At 44.3% G+C, this 13362-nt stretch overlaps 1 pseudogene; it reads left to right on the top strand.

Annotated features, from left to right (window-relative positions):
• Positions 1 to 11841: 11841 nt before the first annotated feature.
• On the top strand, positions 11842 to 13118 carry LOC102519300 (annotated as a pseudogene).
• The last annotated feature ends 244 nt before the right edge of the window (positions 13119 to 13362 follow it).

The following is a 13362-nucleotide window of genomic DNA, read 5'->3' as shown; positions in this document are numbered from 1 at the left end:
AGGTAAATATATGGGGGGAAAATTAATGGAATAGGGTTTGTTTGCAGATTCCTTTGGTGCTGCCTCTGGGCTGATAAGAGTCTAGAGTCTTACAGTAAAGGAAAATATATATCCTGCCTTTAGGCAGAGAGGGGGAAGATATAGAGAGCTTTCCCTACATTTGTTATTTCTTAATTGCCTTCAGCTCAAAATTATTCTTACATTAAAAAGGTGTATTTTGACATATTCTGGTTTACTTCACAAGTTATGCGGACTATCCACCCATCTGTAGATGGAATCACTGAAAAAAAATTAGATATTATAAAACAGGACAGTGTCTTATCCTGGCACCTGTTACGGAAATGACAGGCCAGCCAAGAAACAAGCACCACTCGGAGGGTAGGAGTACTCAGAGGTATTACGCCGGCGGGCTCAGAGGGGCTTCTGCTCCGAAGCTCTGAGCACCTCAAAGACGTGTGCATGAAGTTTTATAGGGTTAATTACAAGCTTGGGATATTTGGCCAATAGGCATGAAACAGCCTTAGCAGCATCATTATCACAAAAGTAGAGGCAGGGAGGCAGCAAAACAACATTTCAAGGCCAGATATGTCTCTTTGAAAATCCAGCTGGCTAGCAAAAAATACATGAACAGGGAATCAGCAAACCAACACTAATTAACTTAGATTTACGAGTTAGCCCAGCAGATCTCAAATCAGTAATCCGACACTTGTTACACTTAGATTTGTGAGTTAGCTTGTTAGCCCAGCCCGACTTTTCCTTCACACACCCACGGCCAGTTCCTAGAAGGTCAGCAAAATCATGCAGCGAGATGGGAAAGAACACTAGAGTCAGGAAACTGAGTTCAAATCTGGATCCAGATGCGATCTTGGGCAAATTATTCTCCAAATTATTCTGTTTCTCCTTTTACATATAATTTATAAGTTACTGAGCCTCCATGCACCTACCCAAGACTAAAAATCAATTTCATACATAATCACATTAAAACACAAACATACACAAACACTCATGCACACACACCTCCAAAGACAAAAGATGAGCAATGAGTGTTTTTCCCAAAAGTTTTCAGGAGGGAATTATAGTACATATGCCATAGCAAAACTTCTCCAAAAATCTTGGCTTTGTAGAGGAAGAAAGTAATTTTCCTTTTATACTTACAAGTTCTTAGCTGAGACCCCTGTAATAAAAGACAGAGAAAAACATAAAAGAGAAAAGCAAGCAGAAGTTTATAAACATGGTAGCTTATAGACACGGGAGAAACCCAGGAAAAATGAGTACCCCAAAGAGATGGCTTTAGAATTCAAGATTAAATATCGTCTTAATAGAGAAAGAGGTGAGGAGATGTAGGCTGCTTAGGGGAGAGTAGTGATTTTTAGGAAGGATGAATATGCTCTCAGAAGAATATATGGGTGGTAAGATAGTTGGCGACAAAGTTGTCCAGGTGTGGTATTGACAGCCAGGCTCCTCTCCTGTGATAAGAATGAGTCTTCCCTGGTTGATGAAACTCCCAGGGAAGGGATTTATGACAATCGAGTTCTTTTGGAGGATTTAGCTTACGGCAGATAAGGGAGTTCAGAGAAAGCCTCTCAGTGCATTTGTTTCTCAAGTCCTTACAGCTCAAAATAATGTTCTAAAGCAGCATACTTTGGGATGTGGCATGTCCTGAATGCCTACAGTCATATTTTGGGGTGGCAGGTCCTGCAGCCCTTCAGCTCTTTCCTCAAGTTCCTGTCCCTTTAGCAGCTGCCAGAGTTGTTTCTCTCTCAGTCTTTTCCTCTGTCTCTCCTTCTCTCTCTCTCTCTCTCTCTCTGCCTCTCACCTTCCAGCTCCTCTTCACCCTCTCAGCTGCTGATCCCTCTCCAGCCTTACCCTCAAAGTCCAGCTAGCCTTTTCTTATGAAGAGCAGTGACTCCACCTAACCCCCTCTCTAGATGATTACAAATAATCATTAAAATATTTTTGGTCTCAAAAACTGGGGGAAGAACATAGACCTCGCCAAGTCTTTGGGAAGATTAAATGAGAAAAGTAAGTCTAGTGCCCAAACAGAGCAGACTCAGCACGTATATGTTCCTCTTTTGCCTTCCTTTCTCTTGGACAGTCGTGGATGTTCAGATGTGGAGAATGGGGCAGAAAAGAACTCTGCCCTAAGGAGAACTGTCGATCACTGGAAACCAGACTTTGTACTGAGATTTTAGGGTCTGTGATTGAGTCCTCTACCCACCCTCCCACACACACACATCTTTCCAAAGTCCCCACAATCCCCCTTCACCCCGTCACCGTACTGCCCTCAAACATTCCTCTTTGCAGTCACTTCCTTATCTGATTCTTTCCCCACCTGTTCTTAGCTACCTAGTGGTAGATGTTCGTAGACTTCCCTAAATAGGCAGGCAAGTTGCTCACTGATAAAGGACCCTGCTCCCCCTTCTTGTTGCCTTGAAATCCCCACTCTACCCTTCTCACAAGATATTGGTAGTGTTACCAAAGCCAATTTGGGTTCACTCACCAGACACACAGCAAAGCTAATCTACTGACACCAGGTTGTGGTGAAGGAAAATACAGTATTTATTGCAGGGGGCCAAGCAAGTAGAATGGGAAGCTTATGCTCAAAAGACCTGAACTCCAGGATGGCTTTCAGGGAAGGGTTTGTAAAGGCAACATTTGGGGTGAGGGTTGCAGCTCGTGGACTTTCTTCTGATTGGTTGGTGGTGTGGTAACAGGATGATGTTTCTGGAATCTTAATCATCAATCTCCTGGTTCCACCAATCTGGGGTCTACGTGATTGTGGTCAGCATGTAATCAACATCTTCCATCTGAGTGGAACAATTCTACAGAACAATTCAAAGATCTGTGTCAGATTGTTATGTATATTCCTTGAGGAGGCACTTGGATTCTGTTTTATTGGCTGAACTATTGTTTCTTGACTGCTTTTCATTTGTTTCTGCATTTCTTCACTTCCTTAGTTAAGAACTGCTTGAGTCTGCTCTTTGGAACTCAGGGAAGGGCTGGGAGACTAAAGCCTTTTTCTACAAACAGGAAATGCGGGACACAGAGGGGCTTTTATACTTGGAAAGGCAGAGTCCTACTCAATTTCAATCTCCCCTTTTCCTCAATCCTGAGGGGACAGAGTGGGACAACAAAGGGAATATCATTTTGGACAGAGAGGTTAATCATAAACTTGGCAGGGGAATGCAGTTTTAGGGGAGCTGGGTTTCAGTAGCTCTGGTTCCTGTGAGCAAAAACCAATCACACCCAGTCAGGGCTGCCTCAAATCATGCTTTGTGGCAGTTTCTTCTAAAGTTTAATACGGATTTACCACATGACACAGCCATTCCTCTCCTGGTATTACCCAAGAGAAATGGAAGTATATGTTCACACAAAGATTTGCGCACAAGTGTACATAGCAACTTTATTTGCAATAACTGAAGATGGAAAGCAACCCAGATGTCTATCAACAAGAGAAGAGACAAGCTATGGTCATGTTACTGAGTCCAAGCTTGTACTGCTCACCACACCACAGGCCAACAAATCGAGAGAGGAGTTATTGAGGCAAGGAATAGCTACTTTATTCAGAAAGCCAGCAGACTGAGAAGATGGTGAGCTAGCGTCCCAAAGAGCCATCTTACCCAAGTTAGAATTCAGGCTTCTTATATACTAAAAGGGAAGGGGATGTGGCTGACTGTTGCAAACTTCTTCCTACTGGAACCCTTTGTACTTGCAGCTGTCCACAGTGCTCCTATAAACTTCCAACAACACAAATGTTAGTCTCTGTTCTGCAACTTTTTACCTCTATATGGATGGAAAAGTGTTACATCTTTAAAGGTCAGAGACTTGAGAATGGGCTGTGCTGCATATTTCAATCTATAGGCAACACTGTTTTACAAAGGTGCAGAGCCCAGGTCACTAAGTGCAGGCAACACAGCCCAAGAGTTAGAGTTACAGAATAGATGGAGTCAGGTTGTTCCCTGTTACATTCATTCCGTACAGTAGCACTAGCAATAAAAAAGCACAAACAGGCAACCCCACCGATGAATCTCAAAAACCTTATGCCAAACCAAAAAAAAGCCTGCCACAAAAGTGCATGTACTAGATGATTCCATCTACATGAACAAGAAAAAGCAAAATGAATCCATGGTGACAGACAGCTGATCAGTGGCTGCCTGGAGCCAGGCATGGGGGTGGGGGGTGGGGAGCATAACTGCAAAGCAGCAGGAAGAAACTTTGGGAGTTGATGAAAAAGTTTTGTTAATTTTAATGGTCCTTACCCAAGTCAAAACCCATTGTCAAAACTCATTGAACTGTACAGCTAAAATGGGTGTATTTTATTGTATGCAAATTCCTTAGTAAAGTCAGCTTTTAAAAAACCATTCTGTTTCTGTGGGGCTCTCGGAGGCAGACTCTAAATATAACATCTGGAACCAAACAATTGAAAGGAGTTATCCTAGTGTCCCAAGGGAAACCATCCCCAATCCCAAATCTAGGGTGCCCTGGAGAACACCCTACCCCCACCCACCCACGCCCAGAAGTCTTTCCCACCCAGGGTTCGATTTGTACAAGTTCAGAAGCTGATTGAAAGAGGTTTTCTAACTCAGTTCCTCCGGCTGCAGCTGAGAGCAGGCCTGAACTATTTCAGGCCCAAGGGCAACATCCTTGAGAAGTTCTATCTGGAAGGAGTGGGAGATCACCATGGCAACCTGTCCCAGGCCCAGCCCTGGCCAGGCTCCAAGGCACACAAATAAAGCCATTGGAATGTGGTGTGGGGCAAAGGGCGGAGTGGAGAGAAAGTTGCCAAGTTTCCATGAAAACCAATAATGTGAGGTCTCTCGCCCTGGGAGCTGCCAGTGGGGGAGCTGGGGCCCCTCACAGGATCAACCCAGGGAAATATAACACATTCATAGACACACACACACACACACTCATATCCTGCTTGGAGGACAACAATGCTGCTTATTGAAAAAGAGGCTTGATGAAATGAGAGCCCTAGCTTTAGAGCCTGACAAACAGCCATTCCTGTGCTCAGTGACACTTCCTAGTGACCTCGGGCAAGTTTCTGAACTAGCTGTCCATTTGGCCCACTTCCTCCCCTCCTCCACATCTTTGCACAGAGGTCAGCTTCTCCATGAGATCTTTCCTGATAACCTTACATCAAATTGCAGCCTCCATTGCCCCAAACTCCTGCTCTGCTTTATTTTTCAGCATTTAGCACCACCTGACATATGATATATTTTACTTATTCATCTGGTTTGTTGCCTTGTTAATGTCAGTTCCACAAGGCAGAGATCTTGGTCTATTCATCTCTGCTCTCTCCCCAATGCCTAGAACAGTGTCTGGCATATAGTAGGTGCACAAGAAACATTACAGAGCATGGACTTCTCTGAACATCCATTTCCTCATCAGCAAAATGGGAATAATTCTATCCCTAGAGGGTTCACATGAGGGTTAAAGGAGTGGGTTTAAGGCTGTGAGTTTGGTGCCCAGCCCTTAGTGGGGGCACTAGTGCAACTCACAGTTACAACCTTTGTTTGGTGAGGCTTGATCCTGAGCAGGACCCTCGTGACCACCCTTCCACACTTTGGTCCGCTTTTAAGAACAACTTTCCTGGGCTCTTACCTTGCCACCCTGACCCCGGAGTCCAAGAACTTACTTGTGTCCTCGTTCTGCAAAACCGCTAGATATTAAAGACTATGGAATCAGCGATTCCATCCACAGAGGCATTTTTCTTTCTCTAAATATTTGCTAGGAAAATTTTTCAAAATTAAAAAAAATTTTCAGGAGACTGAGCAAATGAATGAATTCACTCTTAGAAAAGAAAAGTCTTAAAAACTGTACAGACCATTTGTACAGGAAGGAAATGTTTAACCTGTAAACGAAGAAAACAGGTTATTTCTTGCCTCCCAAAAATGTGCCAGGTGGCGTGTAAGGCACCTGACACATCTTGATGTTTTTTCATCCATGTCAGCCTTACAAGGAAGGCATCTAAGAATGAGGAAACTGACCTCAGGACACTGGCCTGAGGGCTCAGAGCATTAAGTCATGGGGCAGGAGCTGAACCCAGAGTTGTCAAGCCCCACAGTATGTGTTCTTCCTGCGGTCCCACCCCCACCTCCTTTGAAAACTCATTTGGTAAAAGGCCTCTTTGCCAAGCTAGGGACTTTGGATACATCCTGTAGCCAATTCTAAAAATAAAAAAAAGCAACTGAATATAAATACATATTTAAACTACTAAAGAAGGAGGAATTATTTCTGCCAGAAATAATCAGAAAGGCTACAGTGAGGAGGTGGGATTGCATTGGGACTTGTATTTCTGTTTCATTAACTCATCTTTGCGGATTGGCTTTTGGTTCCAACATGTGACAATGAACGGCACTTTCTATTCATATGAGTTTTCCATCTTGTCATATTTTCAGCAGGACACTCCTTTGGGATCCTTTATTTTTATTTATAGCCTTTTACATCAGTTCGTTGCCAGAACTTAGCATGTTCTGGCAACAGCAACTTTCAGAGGGGCTAGAGCCTCCAACACCATAAACCTTTATAAAAGCAGAGAGCGTGGAATTCAGACTCTGCTTAAACCAACTCTCGTGTTCAGTGACTTCATGTAGGTAGCTTGAAATTAGCCAAGGTGAAAGTATATGGCATAAACCAAGAAATGCTGCAAATCAAGGCTCTTTTTTTCCCTCTAGAGACCTGGTTGTTAAACATTGCATCAACACACAACTGGCTTAGCTATTGTGAAAGAGCAGAAAGAATTCTGGATAGAAGTCAGAAAACTTGAGTTTTAGCCCGGCGACATTACCAGCTCACTTCAACTTAGATGAGTCATCTCACCTCTCTGGGCCTCAGTTTCCTTTTCTATTAAATGGAGGGAGATTAACTATAGATATAAAGTCAGGATTGTGAGGTTCCGAGTTATTCCTCATGAAGAAAACAGCCTGATTACTTAAAATTGCCAAGATGTGGAAGCAACCTAAGTATCCATCAACAGATGAATGGATAAAGAAGATGGTCAAATGAGCCAAGTAGGGAACACAGGAAGGGAAGTAGATTACAGGAAGGGAAGTGGATTTCAGGGAGAAGGTGGTGAGTCTCATTTTGTATGTGTATCAATTTAGGAATGTGTTCATCTGCAAAAAAAAAAAAAAATCACACACACACACACACACAGTGGGATACTACTCAGCCATAACAAAGAATGAGATTTTGCCATTTGCAAAAACATGAATGGACCTGGAGGGTATTATGCTAAGTGAAATAAATCAGACAGAGAAAGACAAGTACTGTATGATATCATTATATGTGGAATCTAAAAAATACAACAAGTTAGTGAATATAACAAAAAAAGCAGACTCACAGATTTAGAGAACAAACTGGTGGTTACCAGTGGGGAGAGGGGTGAGGGGAGGGGAAAGATAGGGGTAGAGGATGAAGACATACAAACTACTATGTATAAAATAAGCTACAATGATACATTGTACAAAACATGGAATATAGCCAATATTTTATAATAACTATAAATGGGGTATAACCTTTAAAAATTGTGAATTACTATATTATACACCTGTAACTTACATAATATTGCACACCAACTCTACTTCAATAAATTAAAAGAAAGGAAAAAAACAGCTTGAAAGTTCTTCATGCAATTTTCAATATTAGGGGGGAAAAAAGAAAACCAAACATGAACCCTGGATAAGCCCAAATAGGTTAACTTAAGTAATAAATTGTGTTTAGTGGTTAAAATCTTTCAAAATCTGAAATCCAAGGAAAAGATTAAAAAAAAAAAAAAAAAGCAGTCAGCCCTCTGTTCCCATCAATCCAATGTACTGAGTCCCTGAAATGGGGCAGGCACTGCTGGTCACTGATGTTATCACGCTGAAGAAGGCACAGTCCCTGCTCCCAGGAGCTTACAGACTAAGGAGACAGACAAGTCGTAATAAATGTCCATGCTCTGGAGTAAGAACCAGCTTTCAGAGAGCACACAGCAGGGGCACCATCAGTGTTGGGAGAGACAAGGATGGCTTCTTGGGAGAAGAGCTGTCTAATGGGAATTAAAGCCCCGCTGTCAAACAGGGTAGGAACATTGGGGAATTGCAGGCAGGGAATGTAGCTGAAAGGCACGGCACTATTGCTGCTGGGAAGGCACACAGGGTCTTTTGTAGCAGGTAAGGGAGTTCAGAATCTATCCTTAGGGTACCGGGAAACCATCGAAACGTGTGTAAACAGGAGAGTCATTTGAGTTTAGGAAGCTCATTCAGGCTATTATATGGAGCAGGGATGGAAAGGAAGCAACACTGGAAGCTGGGGGATCAGTTCAGAGGCTCCTGCAGCAAAATGAGAGTCTGGTGACCTAGGGTAGAGGGTGAATCATTAAGGGCATGGATAAGTCCCCTGAAGCTGCCATAACAAAGTACCACAAATTTGGTGGCTTAAGTAACAGAAATGTGTTCTCTCACAGTTCTGGAGGCTAGAAGTCCAAAATGTTGGTGTCAGCAGGGCTGCACTGAGACTCTGGGTAGGATCTGACTTCCTCCTCCGTGGCTTCTGGTGGGGCCATCGATCCTTGGTGATCCTTGGCTTGCAGGTGCATCTCTCTAATTTCTGCCTCCGTCGTCAAATGGTGTTCTCCCTGTGGGTCTGTCTCTTCACATCTTGTTCTTATGACACCAGTTGTATTGGATTAAAGACCCACCCTGCTTCAGTGTGATCTCATCTCAACTAATTACATCTGTAAAAAGTCACATTCTGAGGTTCTGGGGGCTAGGATTTTAAGATAGCTTTCTTTTGTTGGGGTGGGGATACAATTCAGCTTGTAACAGGGAGAGATTTAAAAACTGAATCAATCAGACTAAGAGATCGATTATGTCTTGAGGGAGGAGCAAATAAAGGATAAGAAGTTGAGGGTTGCACGTTGATGTCTGGATAGATGGTGGTCAAATGAACCAAGTAGGAAACAAGGGAAGGGAAGTGGATTTCAGGGAGAAGGTGATGAGTTTCATTTTGGAGGTGTGTCAATTTAGGAATGTGTTCAGCTGTAAAAAACCAAAAACCTCAGGCTAGCTTAAACTGATGGGGGTTTCCTTTTCCCACAAGCAAGCCCAGAGGTCCACAGTCCAGAGCTGGCCCTTCTGTCTTTCCAGTTGCCAACTTTGTGGTATAAAGCTTCACCCTCCAGTCTGTGTGTCCCGGTCACCTACAGGCTAGTACAACTCCAGCACCACAGACAAGCAGCAGAGGAGGAAGTGAAAACAGGAGGAAACTGTCAGAAAACCAACAACATCCCAGAAATTCTAAGCCTGTGTGTCACCGGGCCACCCTGCCTGCAAAGGAGACTGAAGAGGACAGCACTTTTAGTTGGCATGTTGCCACTTTGAACATAATCAGGGCTCTGTTAGAAAGAAACAAAAAGAGACAGTAGATTGGGGATAGGAAACTAACAATTTCTGTCACAGTCCACCCCTTTAGCTAGCCAGCATTCAAATGCATCCTTCTTCCCATAAATAAAATGCATTTCCCCTCCCCTCTGAGAAATACCGCTGCAAAATTCCGTCTAGTCTCGGTTCCAGCACAAAGTACAGAATCTCTAGAGGTTTAGTCAAGATGTTGCTTCTCTTGAGTAAGGACACATAAGCCAAAAGACAAGTTTCTCTCCCCAACAGGACATATACACATACATATAACTTAAGTGATCACTCATACAGGTGATTAGTTCATTGATCAATCACTTCCTTTAAACCCTTTTTGGGAAGAGGGGACCATGGAAAGCACCCCGTTGCCACTGGTCCTTGGTGCCCAAACAATCCCACTGGGCATGAGCAGTGAGCACCGCTATCCTGGCAGTGGACTCTTTGGTTGGTTAGCCCCTCCGGCACCCCTCGTTCTGTTCTCCGGAAGGATGCTCCTTGTTAGATATTCCCTACAGCTGTGCCTGAGACAGGCGCTGGGAAGAATATCCTTCCTGGAGGCTGCCCAGCTTCAGCAGACACTCCTGCCCATGTAGACCAGGCCCCATCAATGCCTTGGGGCTGCAGTCTATGCTGAACAGCCCTGGGGGCCCTCGACAATCCAAATCTTCAAGATCTTGGCAGGCTTCCTCTATCTGCTTCAGTTCGATGAATAACCCTTATCAGAAGACCTGGTCCAGATAGAGATGAAGATTGGCAAAATACGCCAACGCCAAATATGCTACTTTGGCATGTGGATGATTTTGAGCTAAGGACATGTGAAAGACAGCGGGTCCAAAAAGGACACTGTGATCACCCCTACCCACCTCCCACCCCCTGCACTTTTCTTCCTGAAACCAGGAGACGAAATGGGTCCCCTATGAAAAAACAGGCCAAGGAGGAAAGAAACACTATTACCACCAGAGATGGCGGGGCGAGGTGTTGAGGCAGGAGAAATCGGGACAAAATGATCTTGTCAAAATAACTCGCCTTCCTTTAGTCTCCGCCTATATTTTAGTTACTTTTCCACAATTGCTTCTCATTGTTCAACCTACTATATAGGCACCGGGGACTAGCTCACAAGACTGAGCCTGACCACAGAGGAGACTGGGAAACACCTTTCTGAGGAAAGGAGACTCATGAGGCAGGAAATTCCCCAAACAGAGCAGAAAGTGCTGAGAAGCCTGAAAACATGAAAGGTTATGCGGGGCCCTCGAATGGAGCAATCTGATAGACGACGAGTATGCCCGTCTGCGGTCCGGGAGGGCTCCCTAGGCAAGGGAGCATAGAGATGGTGTTGTGGGTTGATCTGTATCTTCCTCAGGTTTATATGTTGATATCCTCATCTCCAGCACCTCAGAATGTGTCCTTATTTGGAGAGAGGGTCTTTCTAGAGGTAATCAAGTTAAAATGAGATCACTAGGGTGGGCCCTATTCCAACATTGACTGGTGTCCTTCGAAAAAGGGGAAATTTGGACACAGAGAGAATGGCATATAAAGATAAAGGCAGTAAGCTGCGGAACATCAAAGATGGCCAGTAAACCATGAGAAGCTAGGATAGAGGGGTGGAACAGATTTTCCCTCACAGGCCTCCAAAGGAACCAACCCACCATCCCTTTATCTTGGACTTCGAGGCCCAGAACTGTAAGATAATGAATTTCTGTTGCTAAAGCTACTCAGCCCGTGGTGTTTTGTTACAGCAGCCTTAGGAAACAAATACAGATGATAAATTAAGCCATGGAATTAGATAAGTTTGTTTAAGAAGGATGTGTTGATTCAAAGGGAAGGGCAGAGAAGGGGATGGAGGGCTGATACTTGGGGACCTATTGAAGGGAAGTCACCTCTTCCTCTGGGAGAGGAAGGAGGAAAAGCCGGGTGCAGATGAGATGAGGGTTCCCAGGAGCATTCCCAGGAATAGCCTGAAGGGATGTGGGAAGAGAGAGCAGGAGGGGAAGGGGGCTGAGCAAGACTGCCATGACAGCAGAGTGCCACAAAGGGTACCTAACTTGGGCCCGCTCCCTGGGGAGCTCTCACACCTCAGAGTTGTGCCAGTCATGGGGCAAGGTTGCCAGGGTATTTATATTTCCAAAGGTTAAGAGCTGCCCTTTGTGGTAGGGGGCGGTGGGATGTATATTTCCAGCTCCCTGCAGTTCTCTGTGCAGGCACAGTGATTGAGGCAGCCTGAGGGAAGTCCTCAGGCAGAGACAGAGGTGACAGCTGGGGGGAGTGACAGCACACAGGGAGCTGGTGTGTCCCCAGACAATGAAGGACTCTGAGGCAACATGGGGAGAGCTGTGACAGCCTCTGCTATCCAGATGTGGGTTGGCAGGACATTAAGAGATTAACACATGAAAGGTTCTCTATCCCCTTCTTTTCTATAGGTGGGACATCCAAGGAGAGTGAAGATTTAAAGTACCAAAGAGAAAGCTGATCAGGAAAATACAGAAAGATTGCCAGGCAGCAATGGAGACGCAGTTGAGAGAGAGACCATGACCTTGTTGTGTCACAAACACCAAAAGCATCCAGGTATGACAAGACGATGGGGCAAAGGAGGAGTGATTGGCAAAGACGTGGTGAAGGCATTCAGTCTTTCCTGGGTAGGAGAGGAACTTACCAAAGAGGAGGTGAATAGAAAGGGAGACAACAGAGAGGCCAGAGGCTTGGCAGTTTTAACAAATTTGAAAAACAGGTGTAGTGGGAGCAGCTGGCTGAAAAAAATGTGGAAGGATGTGGGGGTGTGGTCACAGGGAGATGTCTGAATTCAAGATTTAAGAAATGAAAAAAAAAAAAAAAAAGGTTTAAGAAATGAGGGAGTCCTAGGTGATGGGAGGTCCAGGGTGGGACCATGACAGTGGTGGGTACCTGAGGTGGAGCAGAGGTGAAAGTCACTGGAGTTGAGGAGGCCAAAGAACCAACAGGCTGCTCTCAACACGTTGCCAGTGCTGGCACCACCTTCTCCTCTCCTGGCTGAAGCCTGTGGGACCAGATCCGGGAGCCATGATCACTGCAGCCCTGCCAGCTATACCGCAAAGTTGCAACAGAATTTAGAAACTATTGTTTGGCTCGAAGACAGAAAATGATTGAGATTGAAGACGGAAATAATTTAAGAAACATTCACAGCAGTGACTGGCCCAAGTTCTTTTGAAAAGTATCTCAGAGATATTAACTGTTTTTTCAAGATTCAAGTTCACCAAGTAGCAATTGACTAGCTTCTTGGTTGAGCTGTTAGCCTTGAATACAGAGATAATGCTGAATAATACAAAGACTTGGGACATGATAATGCAAAACAGGCAGACAGTGCAACTAAAAATGCAGAGCTGTTGATCAATTTGTATGTAAATAATCCCAGTTGCAAGGCTTTGCTAACTTTATTCAGGTTCAGGGTCACGGTGATTACCTGGTAATGTGGTGATGTTTAAGACACTTCGCTTTGTGGTCCAGGAGCTCCTGACACAGGATGCAGCTGCTGGAGCAAATCAGACAGAAGATTTGCCTGTTGCTGTAGACAAGCATATTCTTGGTTTTGACACAGGAAATGTAGTTCTAAATGAAGCTGCTCAAATTCTGCTGTATAGAGAAGAATTCAGAGAGCTGCAGACAAAAATTAATGCAGCCACAGTGGCTGTTTAGGTGATTCTTGCTGAACCAAAGATAGACCACAGACTGGGGCAAATTAGAGGATGAACATTTTAGGATTTCAGCTTTTCATCTACTTAGTGCAACTGGGAACCATGTACACTCTGACATGTGTTTGGAAATCAAACATCACATTTTTGAGGGGGGAGTCCTAGAAAATGAATAATGGTCTAGAGATTTACCAACATTACTTTTTCTTTAATAAAGTTCCGGAAAGTGGAGAAAGGAAAAGAGAACTGACAGTGTGGATGTGGAATGGGTCATCTATGTGGACATTAACACGCACAGGAAG

The sequence above is a fragment of the Camelus ferus genome, chromosome 13, assembly GCF_009834535.1.
Source record: "Camelus ferus isolate YT-003-E chromosome 13, BCGSAC_Cfer_1.0, whole genome shotgun sequence".
Classification (NCBI taxonomy): domain Eukaryota; kingdom Metazoa; phylum Chordata; class Mammalia; order Artiodactyla; family Camelidae; genus Camelus; species Camelus ferus.
The sequence above is the reverse complement of the archived record's forward strand: the minus strand, read 5'-3'. Positions and strand labels throughout refer to the sequence as shown.